This window comes from Sinocyclocheilus grahami, unplaced genomic scaffold (assembly GCF_001515645.1).
Source record: "Sinocyclocheilus grahami isolate Dianchi unplaced genomic scaffold, SAMN03320097.WGS_v1.1 scaffold20.1, whole genome shotgun sequence".
Classification (NCBI taxonomy): domain Eukaryota; kingdom Metazoa; phylum Chordata; class Actinopteri; order Cypriniformes; family Cyprinidae; genus Sinocyclocheilus; species Sinocyclocheilus grahami.
Genome location: NW_015505199.1, coordinates 380,067 through 395,162, shown reverse-complemented (window position 1 = coordinate 395,162; position 15,096 = coordinate 380,067). Strand labels below are relative to the sequence as shown.

General features: G+C 34.9%; 1 pseudogene; it reads left to right on the top strand.

The window, feature by feature from the left end:
• Window positions 1-1,224: 1,224 nt before the first annotated feature.
• LOC107556396 (putative beta-lactamase-like 1) lies at window positions 1,225-13,145 on the top strand (annotated as a pseudogene).
• Window positions 13,146-15,096: the final 1,951 nt, after the last annotated feature.

The following is a 15,096-nucleotide window of genomic DNA, read 5'->3' as shown; positions in this document are numbered from 1 at the left end:
GCACTATGACTAGAATAAAAACTGGGCAAGGACAAAATCAAAATAAAGAAAGAAATCAAACTAGAGGCTTGAAAAAACTAGAGTAAACTAAGACTGTACTTAGACTAGAGCAAAATAACAAAAAGCAAAGAAACTCAAATTAACTTCAAGAGAACTAAATGCAAAGCTAGACTGACTAGGAATTAAGAATATAACAATACTAATATGACAAGTAGACTGATACGGAATTATCTTACACGCAGTGAACTAACGCAACGAACCAGCCAAGACATGAGGAAAGAGGCACACTATAAAGGAGCAGAGCACATGAGGAACAGGTGGACATAATCAAGTTAACGAGGACTAGACTAGGACTAAACAAGGGGGCGTGGCAGAGGGAAACAAGGGGGCATGACGAGAGGAGCACATGGCCAACATAAATAAAGACAAAGCCATGTGCTCAGACTCAAGACAAACAAGGAAACGCTAAACAAAGACAGAACAGACATGGCTGTCAGGGCGGGACCCTGACACAGCATGACTCACTTGGACCACAAACAGGTAGATTAATCGAAACTTCAACTGGACTAGTGTACACTTGTTCTGTCTCAGTAATTGTCACCTATAAGATGTGGTTGTTGTAAAATAAGTATATTTATCAAAGAAATATTTTCTCTCACATTTTGGTGTTTTATTTTGCTTTCCTTTTTACAGTATCCCGCACAAATACTGTATATTTTCTTTTGTGTTCTGCAGAAGAAAGAAAGTCCTACAGGTTTGGAACAACGTGATGGCGAGGAAATCATGACAGAATTGTCATTTTTGGGTGATCAGTTCTTTTAGTGTACATGATTACCTGTGCACAACTGTATTTCTTCAACTAATGAATCTGTCTAACAATCAACTGGAATCTTTTTAATGAAAAACAGTGAATGAACTATACTTGATGAAAACCTATAATGTCATTATATAGTGTCATTGCTCTGAATACAAATACCTTGCATTTTGGTTTGATATTTTGTCATCTAATGCAGTGCATTTTGTACACTTTTAATTGTAGCCTAGTGTCCAAATATACTAATAAGCATTGCGTGCTAGGCCATAACATTGTCTGCTGTCTAACACTATAGCTTAATCATTGCGCGCTGCCCATTCTCCACTGATGGCAGATGTTGCAGATGGCGGATAATCCAGAATCTTGGGTCTGATGCAAACTGGATTTATTCATGGTCATGATGCCAACATCTGTCGAGACTTCACAGTAAGCTAGCTGAACACGAGAGAGTGTGGAGTGTGAATACTCCTTTATCGTCAAAGAAGAAAAGCATTCCTAAACCTCACATCAGGGTAAGTTCATGTTAAAATAGATAGTGTTTATTGCAATTTGGTTTAAGCAGTTACAGTACAATAGAAGAAAATGTGAGGATGTCAGTCGTGCTAGACGATTATGTTAATGCAGTGTACATTACTACCATCTTCAATAGCATTTCCTTTCCAAAGTGGAAAACATGACGGAAAAATTGATGTTGATGTTGAGTGTGACTGAAATTCTTTTCTTTATAAAATAAGGTCATATCATGCTTATTTTAATGTGTATTCAGAGGGGTTTTTTATAGTGAATGTTCTAACAGTTCTAAGCTATTTTTTTTGCATGCGTGTTACTTATTTCTCAGTTTAAAATTGTAAATGACAGGACAAAAGGTGACTCTGATAGAAAATGGACCAGCATTATTAAAGCCAGTAGAAAACAACATCATATAATCTTACTAATACCCTCGGTTCATGTAGAATGCCTGCCAACTGGTTGAATTTTGCATTGAAGTATTGCACTTGTCATTGAAAAAATTGTGTATTTGTATTGACTATTTTGCATAACTTTGTCTTTTCTATAAAGCGAGTTATACTTTTTTTTTTTAAGTAAATGTTTTTGGCTCATAAAAGCATCACATGGTATATGTATGCGAATCCCAGAATTCTCAAAATTCTGTTTGTGGGCCATGAGGGAGTTTGTCTGGATTTAGAAGCTTGCAGATGGCCTCTTATGAGCCGCTGCTGTATATATTAAGCTGGTTGCTTTGTGACTGTGTTCATAAAATATTGTGAGCCAGCCTGCAGGGACAGCACCAAAATGATGGAAAAATTGATGTGAATAGGTGAGTTTGTATTCATCAAATGCACAGACTTTTCCTGGTGCTCAAATTATCATTCACACTGAAAGTCTACTCTGCAAAGAGAATTGCATAACAAATACATCATTTGAATTTGCCTAGCAAGGAAGGGAATAGTAGTTTTTTGTTCAAATGGAAAGTTTTAAATTGATCAAAAAAGCTTACTACTTACTGAATACAGCACAATATATCATATTTTACAATTAGTAACAAAAGGCACTATTCCATCATAAATGTTTTAAATCATAGTAGTATGCTACTTTGTTGTCACCAGGGTTATTATAGTTAACTAAAACTTAAACCATAAAAAAAAACGCTGGAAAATAAATGTTAACTGGAAATATAAATAAAACTTATTATTTTATGCCAGCTTTAACATTTCTCATTTTCGCTTAGTTTAAACAATATATATATATAAAGAAAAGTTACTTATAAAATGACAAAAAAGGTAACAAAATTTGTAAAACTTTAACTAAAATAAAAAATAAATAATTCAACATATATATATACAATAGTAAAATAACACTGTTTGTCACATGACCGTACTGCATTTGTCACATGACCTCATTACATTGGATGTTTAATTCAGAAGGTGTCTTCCACATATCATCTTGGAATTAATATTGATTATTTTTATTTGATTATTATTGTTTTTTTTGTTTGTTTGTTTTTTTGTCTTTTAATTTCATGGTTTGATTAAATTGTGGGATACAAAATATGAAGTATGCTCTGTTGTATACTGCTCATTTTGTTAAATAATACCTCATAGAAAATGTACACTTAATATATATTGCAACAATAGTATTAGTAATATAACAATCTGATATTCCGAACATATAGTCATTAATATTCCTTTTAATACTTTTAAACAATTGCACTTGATGGGTGCAGTGAGAGTTTCATTCAAACTAAGGATGCAAATGCATTCCCATTGCCCAGTGCAGACTTAAATAAATGCTCAGCATCCATTTGAAAGACACTTGTATTTATTGTCATCAACATGTCATCAAACACTCCCAGGCGTGTCTATTTTTACGAAACCAGTTTGTAATGATCCTAAATTTAGACATCTCTTGTTGTGACCATGTTAGTATTAAAGGCCAGTGACAAAGCACTTTATGAGCTATACAGCCAGATAATTAGGACTCTTAGGGACTAAAATAACATGGGTTCATTAATATGCAGTATTCATTCAGAAAATCGTGTAATTCTAATGCCACTAGCATTGGGTTTCAATTGAAAAAAGACGGGTTTCAAATGGAAATGTACTGATGAAGCACATCCTGTGTTCCTTTGAAAAATAGAACCTTTACCATTAAATGTTAAGTAATACGTCAGTGCATGTTTTGTTGCATGATTCAGCTTGTGCTTCACTGAAAATGTGACTTTTTGCTAGACCAAACGCTACACTCTCAGGGCAATGACTCATCTGCACAACAGACTCTGTTCAGATTTCACCCTGCATTTACAGTATATGAATGTGAGAAAAGAACAGGTCTTTGGTGGGCATGTTGAGCCCTCAGGACCTTGCATGTGACACATTTTCTGAGATTTAATAGCAGACATTCGCATATAACTCGCAGGATGTGAAGGCTCATCAGATATGTGATATTGTTCCCTGAGCTCAATAGACTGGGTAGACGGACAGAACCCGAGTGACTTGCAGTATATTTGAGGGCTTAAATTGATGTTTGATTGCCTGGGTTTAAAAGGTGTGTGTCACATACAGATGAGACGATATACTATACATCTTTCTTATGCTGAGTTAAACAGTAGAAAACAGTAGAAAACCCAAAAGAGAAGAATTTATTCACAGGTCGCAGCTGCAGATAACTAAAAGAAAGATGAAAAACGACAAGCTTTAGCTGAATAGCACCTAGACCAAAGCAATTGTTTTGAAGCCCCCCCCCCTCCCCCCATCAAAAATGTGTACCAATATTATGATACAAATTTTTAATCTTGCTTTGAATATAAATGGATATAAATGGTCCTTTCCATAAGCAGAGGGTGAACCAACTGCAAGGTAAGGCTAAAAGTAGCCTAATCTATTATGTAGGCCTAATCTATTAAGTCTGTACATCAGAAATTCGTTTTTTTTAAGCAAGTACCAGATATGGGTGCCACAAGATATTTTTAATATGACTGAATTTGTATTTAACTTATCCACTTCATCCAGCGCTCTTTTATGTTTCCTTTCTTATAAAATGTCCCCTTTATTATTGCGGTGTGTGTGAAACCACTGCAAATCATCCAGTGTGTGAGTGAACTGTCCAAATGAATCAAACTGAATTGCGAACAATTTCAGACCTTTTTGCAAACCTGTTTGACCGATTAGTTAAAAAGAGTGATTTATTTGCATATCTGGCACCACTAGTTCTGATTCTAAACAGTGGATAGGATACACATATGACTTGATTGATGAAATATTATCAGAGAAAATGATTCTCAGGTCCGGTATATGACACGTCAATCCCATTGATACGTAAGGATCATCAGTAATATTTTACTGGGGCACAGCAGAATTTTACTGGCCTGGCCTGCATCTTTCTGCATGTTGGTTGAATCATGTGATGCTTTTTTGTTTTTTTAATCAAATAAGATCGAAAAAGGTTAAATTATTGGTCGATATTATTTGTTACCGCACTGGTTTATCCTAGAAAGCTCAAGTGCATTGCATTGTGGAATATGAAATATACAATATGGTATTATGATTGTAGTATGATTTTGACCATATGACCATTAATATTCCTTCTAATATATTGACTTATCATAAATTTATTTGGTTGGTTGGTTATTTATTTATATATTTATTTATTGCCTACATGTTGGTTGAACCATGTGACTTTGATTTGCCTGCTGGTGAAAGTTTTTAAAAACGTATATATTACTTGACATTTTTTACTTCATGCCTTCCAAAAATATCAATATGAATTTTAATTGGTAAATTAACAACATGCTTATTTTAGACATTAATTGCATGAATGAACTCTATGTATAATGTATTTTCAAATAAATGAATGGATAGGACAAAAAAGATTATCGCCACATCATTGGTTTATTCACAAAACATTCTGTTTTTTGTCCCACCCTAAGCTGGAAAGAGATCTATGCCTCTGTTTCCATGAAGTTTGGCAGAACCAGTGAATTGTCTTGTATTTTCTGCTTTGGTAGAGTAAACATGGGAGAGACGGGGAGCAAGGTGGTGCTGAGGGAGATATCTGTGGACGGAGTCCGGCCCCAGGTAATCTCCATGCAGACATCAGCTTCGCAGCCCAAACACATCTACAAAGAAATTGTGCATGGTCAAAACAACACAAATCCTTTTCTAACAAGTAAACAACAAAGACTAAACAATTAGATTATGACTTCTCTTGTTGAGTCAAAAGCAATGTACTAATCTGTTGATGCATCATTGATTAGTTCATGACCATCTGTGCGTGCAAGGCTCACAGTGCGTTTCATTGCTATTGCATTAGCAATCCCTTTTGATTTACTCAAAACTCACTAGCTGTGATACTGCACAGGATGGGATCAAGATGCAAAGTCTCTCTCATTATTCCTCAGAATATACATTTTTTATTATTACATGACAGTTTTTTTTTAACTGGTTGAACTGGTTCATCTGACACTGAGTTGTTTACATGGTAAAACCTTTTGAGACTATACTCTCTTTTTTTACCCTCTACTGCATTTGTTCAGCACATTTAAAGGGGTAATATGATGTTGCTAAAAAGAACATTATTTTGTGTATTTGGTGTAATGAAATGTGTTTATGCGGTAGGATTGTAGTCTACTCTACCAGTCCGGAGAGCTTGCGGCAACCACATGTGACGATCCCGGGCTGGACTCCGCTTCGTCCACGGTGAAAGCTGATCCGGTGATCCACAGAGCAAAGTTGTTGTATTTCCTCAGCAACCAGCACGGATCAGCTCCAGGCATGACGAAGCAGATATCGTCCTCTTTTGGAAGGCCAAACAAAGTAGTTTCGCTTTCACAAGGAATCACACAGTGCCTTCACGACATGGCGGCAGCAACAATACTACAGCGAGAATAAAAGTTATGCCTTCTTTCTTTGCGTGAACATTTGGGCGGCGTTATGCAAATCTTCCCACATAGTGACGTAGGTATGTGGGGGCGTGTTAGAATGAGCCGTTTTAGGTAGGCGTGGCTGACTCTTAACTTTTATAAAGAATATCTCTTTGGATTTGAGACTTTAGTCTTTGCAACTTTACAAATCTTCTTTATACACCAAGAGCTTGTAACACTCCAAAGAGAAAGGAAAATTTGAAATCGCATCATATGACCCCCTTTAAAGGTGTTATAGAATACATAATAAATATAATAAAAAATACCTAATACTATTTTATTTTATTATATTGTTAAGAAAAATTTATCATACAATAAATTTTGTATTTTTGTAACTGTGGATGAAAGCATTTTTATTTTATTAACTTTGGAGAGGATGTCAGTGCTATATTCAGAATCCCGTAAACTCACTGTTGGGGTTTCTTTCAGCCTGCTGGCAAACCCTGCTGCTACTGTTAATCCCAATGTACCTCCAGGTCAGTTGGTCCAATCACGACCCGCTATAAGAGTCACATGTCAGGGTCCTTGGATGAGTGGAGTGCAGTAATGTAGGTTTAGCGCCTGATAAGATTTATGTTGGAGAATATCTCCCAAAAGACTTGCCAAATGAGTGACTTGACAAATGTTAAATGTAGACAACATGTGACCCAAATTCAAAAACTTGTTCAAAAAACAGTACATATATCATTGGGTCCCTTATGTAACCTTTCCTGTAGTCCCCTCAGGCATGTCCAATGTTGACGTTCACTTTATGTGATTAAATGCTCTTGCAGGATGAAGTCTGCCATGTCTTGTCATCTTGTGACACACAAAAATTCTCATGAGATTTGAAGTTTGATTCTCCATACGTGGGAAGTCTAATGGTTCAGAGAAGGGAACGCACTAAAAGCGGAAAATCAGCAGCCAAGTGAATCGATTTGCAGGGATTAAGATAAAGAACCGCTCTGGTCTGATGGGGTTTAGAGGTTTAGGGTAAATCTTGGGATTATGATGTCAGGTTAGGCGCTGTGGTGGAAATTGAATTGTCAAAGGGAATCTAGCAGCCAGGATTATGCCACAGTCAGTGTGGCAATGGCAAGAGTTAGATCTGTGTTTACCCAGTGGTACCTAGGGTGTGACTGTGATGGAATGGGGTTTTCCACTTCAGAAGAGGAGGGATTCCATACGGAATCTGCACACTTTGGATTAGAACAGCTAGTTGAAATAGAGTCATATATACACATAATATTACAGATGGACCTTTACTTCTGGTGAGCGTAATTATATTATGTGTTGTTGTTTTAAACAGTTTGGTCAGCAACTACTTACATCATAATTTGTTTTCCTTGGCTAACTTTATTGGTTTTTGTTTGGCTTTTTCTTGCAGTCATTCATTATAATATTTTGAATGACTCACAGCATGATGAATGGAGTAGACCCAGAGATGCACTGTGCTTCATTTTCTCATTTATTTTAGTTTTGGAGTGTGGAATTGTGATTGATTGCATTGGGATGTTATAATATTAAGTAGCACAAGTGTTTGCAAAATGGCTAATTATAAGAAATGTTTCTTGAGCACCAAATCAGTATATTAGAATGATTTCTGAAGGATCGTGTGACACTGAAGAATAAAGTAATAACTCCTAAAAATTTTGCTTAGCCTTTTAAGGGTAATAAATTTCATTTTAAATATATTAAAATAGAGAGCAGTTTTTTAATCAAATAATTGCAGCCTTGGTGAGAATAAGATAAGTATTTAAAAAATCTTACAAACCCCAAACATTTGAATGGGTGTGTATATATAGTGAACTAAAATAGCCCCCCAAAAAGTTTTCCTACCATTAATCCTTTAATGTTTTTATCCATTTTAATAGCCGACACCAGCACTTGCCATAGACGGGTTAACTAAAACCAGCAAGATGAAGGTGAAATGGACCCAACTGGGCCTGGTGTTTTTCTTGCTGCTGTCCATCGTCATGACTTCTTGCTTCATTTGGCAGTACCAGCTGCCCAAGTTAGTGCTAGGTGAGTGAGTTGTCCACAGGTCATGTGTTAACTAACCTTTACTTGCTCAGACAACAAGACTCTTTCCTTGTGAAAGCCTTAAGTCACACTTATAAACTTTTAAAGAAGATAGAATTATACAAATCTCTTTCGCAGTTTTATAAATACTCCTACTGAATAAACTATAACAAAAATCGGTCTGTTTTGGTGTCAGATGTGCATGTCTGAGAGGTTACACGAGGTGCGATTAGTAGATCCTATTATCTGCTGTCTCTGAGAGTGGGGATTGACTTTGAATGCTAAAGATGAAGACCGTCTTCTTTTCTAGGTGAACATGCAGTGGTGCTACATACTGTATGTAAAGCAGTTTTGTGCTGCTTAATCTATAGACCTAAAGGCTGTAATGTTTTGAGGCCAATTCACGAAACCACAATCAAGTTTAACCAGGCATTATGTAAATGTGCTAAATCACTGGTCTTAAACTAAATGAAAAATAGAAACTAAAATTTGAAAGTTGAAACATTAAAATTACTAATTGGTAAACTGGCCAAAACTGAAATAAAAACAAATTAATCCTAAATATTAATATTAAAAAAGACAAAAACACAAAACTAAAGTAATAAAAATGAAACTAAAATAAACTGATAATATAATAAATAAAATAAACTGAAAATATAAAAATACAAGCTTATTCAAAATATTAATCAAAACTATAGTAGTATATAAATAATATTAAAATAACAGTGGTCATTGTCATTCTTTTAAGTGCAGACACAATCTATAATAAGCAAGTTCTCATTAGGTATGCCAGTGTGCCTCCTGCTCAACAACCTGACACTCAGAACTGGCCTGCAAAATGGATAATTGCAGCATGCTATTTGCATTGAGCACCAATTTTGTGTCCATTGCCTGATTTGCATAATACTTTTAGTCATTTGGTGCCTGTGCAGTTCATTCTTAGTGAATTCAACTCTAATAAGTGTATTCCCTTTATAAAGATGAATTTCTTCTACCCACATGAAAGCTTAAACTTTATTCTCAAATGTTGTTTACATTTTTTTTTACATCCTTAAAATGGTCAATCAAGTTTATTTACATCATGCATGATACATTCTTCTATATTTTTTTTAACCATTAAAATGTGTCTATATTTAGCTAGAAAAATTATTAAATGTATTCATGCAGACCTTTGTCTTTATCTGTTCTGTTATGGGAATTAAAGTGGGGCTTATTATTTGTATGTGTATTCAAAATTAATCTGTCACCTTTTTCATTCATTGTTTGAGCTCATGTTGCAATTTTGTTCAATTAGGAACTAAATGTGCTCTCTTCACTAAATTTTAATGTTTATGTAAAATTCCTTAAACATTTCTCTAAGCTTTTCCTCTTGTATTGTTCACTTTCTCTCTTTTTATATATTTGTATGACTGTGTCCCCTCTCTTAAGAAGAAAATACTGGGGAAAGATCCAAATCTGTGAGAATGTGCCCTCGCTTCCCAGAGCCCACACCTCTTGAACAACCCATCCCCTCTTTGAAGGAGGCGCTTGAGAAGGTAAGCATGTGAAGATCAAAAACTAAAGCCTACACTGCCCAAAAAAATCCTATTTAACCAATATTTTTGTACTATGATTTTGCCTTTTGTAGGATTAAGACATTTTATCTCCTAGTTTGCTTTCTCCTTATTCAAAAACTCAAGTCTAGTTATATCTAGATCATTATTTCAAAATGTCCCCTCGCACTTTAGATGCGATTAGAGCAAAAGCCTTGGCTGAAAGTGCACCAGCTTATAAATGCTGTTCCTTCATCTGTACCTGTGGCCATTAAAAGCATAAAACAGCGTCACTGCTCTTGAAAGCAGCTGTAAAAATAATGTACTGCTGCTGGAGGCATTCGTGACAGCACCTTAAAAATGTGTTGCCTGAAATGAAATTAAAATGTCAGCTTTTGTAATCAATGTAAAGTATGAATATGAGAGAGCCACATAATGAAAAATTAGTAGTTTGACAATATTTCGACAAAAACATTAGAAAATATAATTAATTTGGCATCAATAAGAGTGTTGGCTCATAGAATAAGTACTTTGAATTAAAAAAAATGCTCTCAGTGTTTAAGGATTTTATTATTACGTTGAAATGTGTAATTTCTGTGCCACTAGCTTCATCAAACGGAATCCCAAAAACATTGACAGCCATTGGTCGGTTCGACAGAATGTTCCGCCCTAAACTCATGCCATTGGTTGAGCCTGATTCTGCTGGTCAGCATGCTTAACAGAGCAATGTTTTGAATGCCACTGTGATATTTCAGGGAAATCGACATATGTCTGGCTTACTTGTATTTGTGTGTTGTGTATTTTAACATGGAGCACATTACACAAATCACATTTCACTTCAGCTACATTATATGTATGTCAGAATCACTGCTGGCAAATTAATTAATGTAATAATGTCTTGTTATTTGTTTAGGTTGACGCACTGCTGCGGAATAACATCAACCCCATCAGTTTGCCCTCATTGTCAGCTATTGTTACTTACAATGGCACAGTACTGTGGACAGGGAACTTCGGCAACAGAAATGGTAGTGATCCAAACTCTGCACCACCAAATGAATACACTGTTTACAGGTAAGGTACATTTATCTATTATGTTTTTCCATATATATATATATATATATATATATATATATATATATGTGTGTGTGTGTGTGTGTGTGTGTCACATATTTTTTTTATTTTTTCGCACTCCATCTGAGTAAAAATCAAGTTGTAGTTTTGTGTAGTTTATATAATAAAACATTTTTGTTAGACCTTCTCAAGTCTGGATTTAATTCAGTGTGCGTCTAGCAACCTCTTTTTCATTGAAAGTTAGATTCATATTCACTTACTTTGGTTATTGGTTAATATTGTTTAAGAAGAGATATGATAAACTTGCCTCTGCGTCACCCTCATACAATAAAGTCTGGCACAGAGAGGAAATGTTATCATAATTGCCAATTAAGTGTCTGTGTGTCTTTTTTTGGGCCCATATAGCTGCAATCATTCAAGCATCATCACTTAAGAGTTATGCTGCTCTTTTTCATTGACGGAGCACACATCTCCACATTTAGAGCCCAATTATATACTTGGCCTGATTTAATCAGTCCAAATCCACTTCTAATTTGCTCATTTTACTTTATAGATTGGAGCTGTCATTTCAAGCACCACAGCTTAGTGTTTTTGCAATTTCAAAGTGGACACAAGAGAGCTTGATTTCTCTATTGCAAGCCATGTTCTTTTGTTTTTTAATTTAGGCACATGTGCACAAAAATCAGAACCAAATGGACATGAATACCAGCCCTATTTTAAAGCACATATTGAAGCAATGCATAGTTTTGAACATTATATATATTCAAAAGGAACATCCACTCCAGAGATTGTAATAATAGACCTTATTTCTATCTGAACTTTGGCCTCCAAAATTACATTTGTACAGTTTATATTAAAGGGAAAGGGTTTGTACAAATATTCAATAATTGGCTGTCACATCATGCACACATTTCCCTTTTAGTTTATAAAACCTCTCTATGGACTGTATTGTGCTGTATTTAAGGCCAAAGCTTATTTATAACGGTCCTGAGGGTTGGCAGCTGCATGGTATGGTTTTGAATACAGATGATAAGGCTGGTGGTTTTATCAGACCTTGAGAATGTATAGCCACTTTCTCTGCTTTCTGAGAAGTAATCTTTTCTGAGTCACTGAGCTGCTTTTCTCTAGTTATAGCTGCAAGGATCATCGTGTACACAACCTGGCAATTGTTTTCAAGACTGAAACTATAGTAATGGATTATGGAATGGTGTTATGGCATTTTCAGAGTCAAGGGTATTCACAAATATCCATCTTTGAGTTGCGAGGTGTTTTGACCTGTGTTATGCTCACATGGCTGAGTAGTGTATAGGATTTATGAGGGCACACTGTTAAGAGATGTAATTTTCATAGTTCAAAAGGCTGAGTATGAGCTCATAAACTACTCAATGCCAGTTTCAGTATTAAGTTCTGACACACATGGGGTTGGCCAGCCAATCAATGCTGCACAATGCAAAAGACTTAACAAGTCAGGAATTGTTAAAAGCCTTTTCATGAACATGTGAAGCCTAATACGACAGTGAAATAATTTGGAATTATTACATTTTTATTGAAATAAATAAAATAAAATAAAAAATGTTTTATTGAAAAAAAAAAAATACCAATGAGTCAGAATAGGTTTACCGTTCCATTTACCTATACTGTTAAGGATTCTGTGATGACATCTTTTGATGCTCAAAGTAGCATTATACTTCACTTGATGTCTAGCAATTCTATTGCATTTTCATGATTAATAATTCAATTTCATTGCTGATCTTATAGCCCCAATGCAAAAGCTTTTATTATGTTCTCATAGCTTATGATAATTTTCATAAATAATAAAAATCTTATTTTGAGCACATTGAATATAGACAATGTCTGAATCTGCTGCACGGTTGCCCCGTCTGTAGGATTGCCAGTGTTTCCAAGATCTTTCCCACCCTGATGCTGTATCGACTGTCGGACCATTAAATTGAATTACCTAGTGGACCGAGTCTTTAGAGTCATGTTCGAGAAAGAATATCCTTGTGTGCTGCATGTCAACACCGCGTCGGTGTCCCTCGAAGCCCAAGACGGGCAGCTGTTTAACTTTTATGTCTTTGACAAGAAAGGCGTGTCTCCCGGATTCGACGCTCCAGGGCTCAACACATATAATGTGATTAGAATATCTCGCAGACCCACGTTCTCTAACTGAGGATGAAATGGTTTCTGAAAAACTGTGCTCTGAGACACTGGGAGTTTATTTATGAGTGATTGCATCAAATGATCACAGAGGATGGTTACCACTGTCATTGTTTTTCATGTAATAGCTCGTTTACCCTGCGAAGGAATGTCAGCATAACCTATTTGGTAACACTTTACAATAAGGTTCATTAGTTAGCATTAGTTAACCACTTTAGTTAACATGAACTAAGCATGAACAATACTTCTACAGCATTTATCAATCTTAGGTAATGTTAATTTCAACATTTACTAATGCATTATTAAAATCAAAAGTTGTGCTTTTTAACATTAGTTAATGCACAGTGAATTAACATGATTTTCATTAACTAACATTAACAAAGTTTAATAACTACTGTAATAAATGTATTGTTCATTGTTTGTTTATGTTAGTTAATACATTAACTAACATTAACTTATGAAACCTTATTGTAAAGTGTTACCACCTATTTTTGCACACGTTCATATGCTTGTATATATAAAATAGTCCTTATATTTTCATATCCACTCGCCATTGTATATAAAAACCTTTTTGTACACTACTACGCTACTTCCTGAAACTAACATGAGTTAAAATGAGTGGTCCATGTGTTTTTTCAAGCAAAATAATATTATTTAAATAATGGGCTCATATGGAGACCTCGTTGGGTTTATTGATTTCTTTTTTACAATTGAATATCCAGAAATAAATCCAGTTTCCAGTGCTCTAATAGTCTTTTATACAAAATAAGCCTTGTTTTTAGTCACGTTCAATGTAGGAATATTAATGTGCATTGGAATTTTCTGAAAAAGATTTGAGTGTGACAATCATTTTGAATGTAAATTTTAAACACGGTCAAGCCATAATTCATTGTTAGCATTGAAAGGTCATTATGCATTCATACCTCTAACTTTTAGAGTTTTGTACTTGTGTTTTTGATCTCCCATATATATTCTTAAGAATAAGAATTGAATTATGAGAATGCAAATGAGTTTTTTCTCCCAATTATTTGCTTAGGCTTAGTTTGTACAGTGGAATGAATACAATTTATTTACAAAAACATACCAAAATAAACCATGGGTATCTGCAATTGGAACCTAATTCTGCGGTATGGGGGAAAACTGGTGATTTGGGAAGACATACCCGCTAAAACTGATAATATATTCAAAACCTTTTTAATAGAGAATGCAAAATTGCTTTATTTCTATATTTGCAAATGATTTTTGTATCATATATGAACTTGGTGTTAAAGCTATTAATGTTTTTTCTTCTCTCTATCATGTTCTATAAATTACAAATTACAAGTCTCCCCCTGAGACAGTGACCCATTCGTCTCTCATTTATGTCACAGAAGGATGAAGCTGCTAGATTAAACTGTCAGCAGGCAAGGTCACTAACATGGGACAGAAACAAATAATGAGCAATGTTTGAAAGTAGAGCCACCGTTCTCCAATGTATTTAATAGTTACAATCCACAGTTACAAGAAATATTCTAATTCTCATGATGTTGAATTCTAGTGAAGCACTTAAACATTTATAAACAAACAATAAAACTCCATAATTGCAACATTTCAACCAGAATCTCTGCACACAGCATTCTTGTACCAGACAAGCCCCTGCAGTTAATTGAAACATAAAATACACATTTTTCTGTAATAGTCTGTTAAGATTAATGTGCCATGCAGCTCTTATTGTTCTATTTTCATGATGTATTTTCCAAAGACTCTTTGTGCCCTTCTGGCACAAGTATGCTACTTCCTCTCCTCTCTAGTGCTGGAGGAAAATAGATCCAAGGAACAGTGTGCTTTTTTTCCTTCTTTTCATGTCCCCATGACACAAATGACGAAAAGAACAACTCATTCCCAATAAGACTGATGGCAATTGTTTTGAAATGATTATTGTCCATATGACATTTTATACAGTAATACTGTTTCAATTTAGATGTGTAGGACAGATGTTCATCCACATGCTGACACAGGCAGACAGACAGATAGACAGATAGATAGATAGATAGATAGATAGATAGATAGATAGATAGATAGATAGATAGATAGATAGATAGATAGATAGATAGATAGATAGA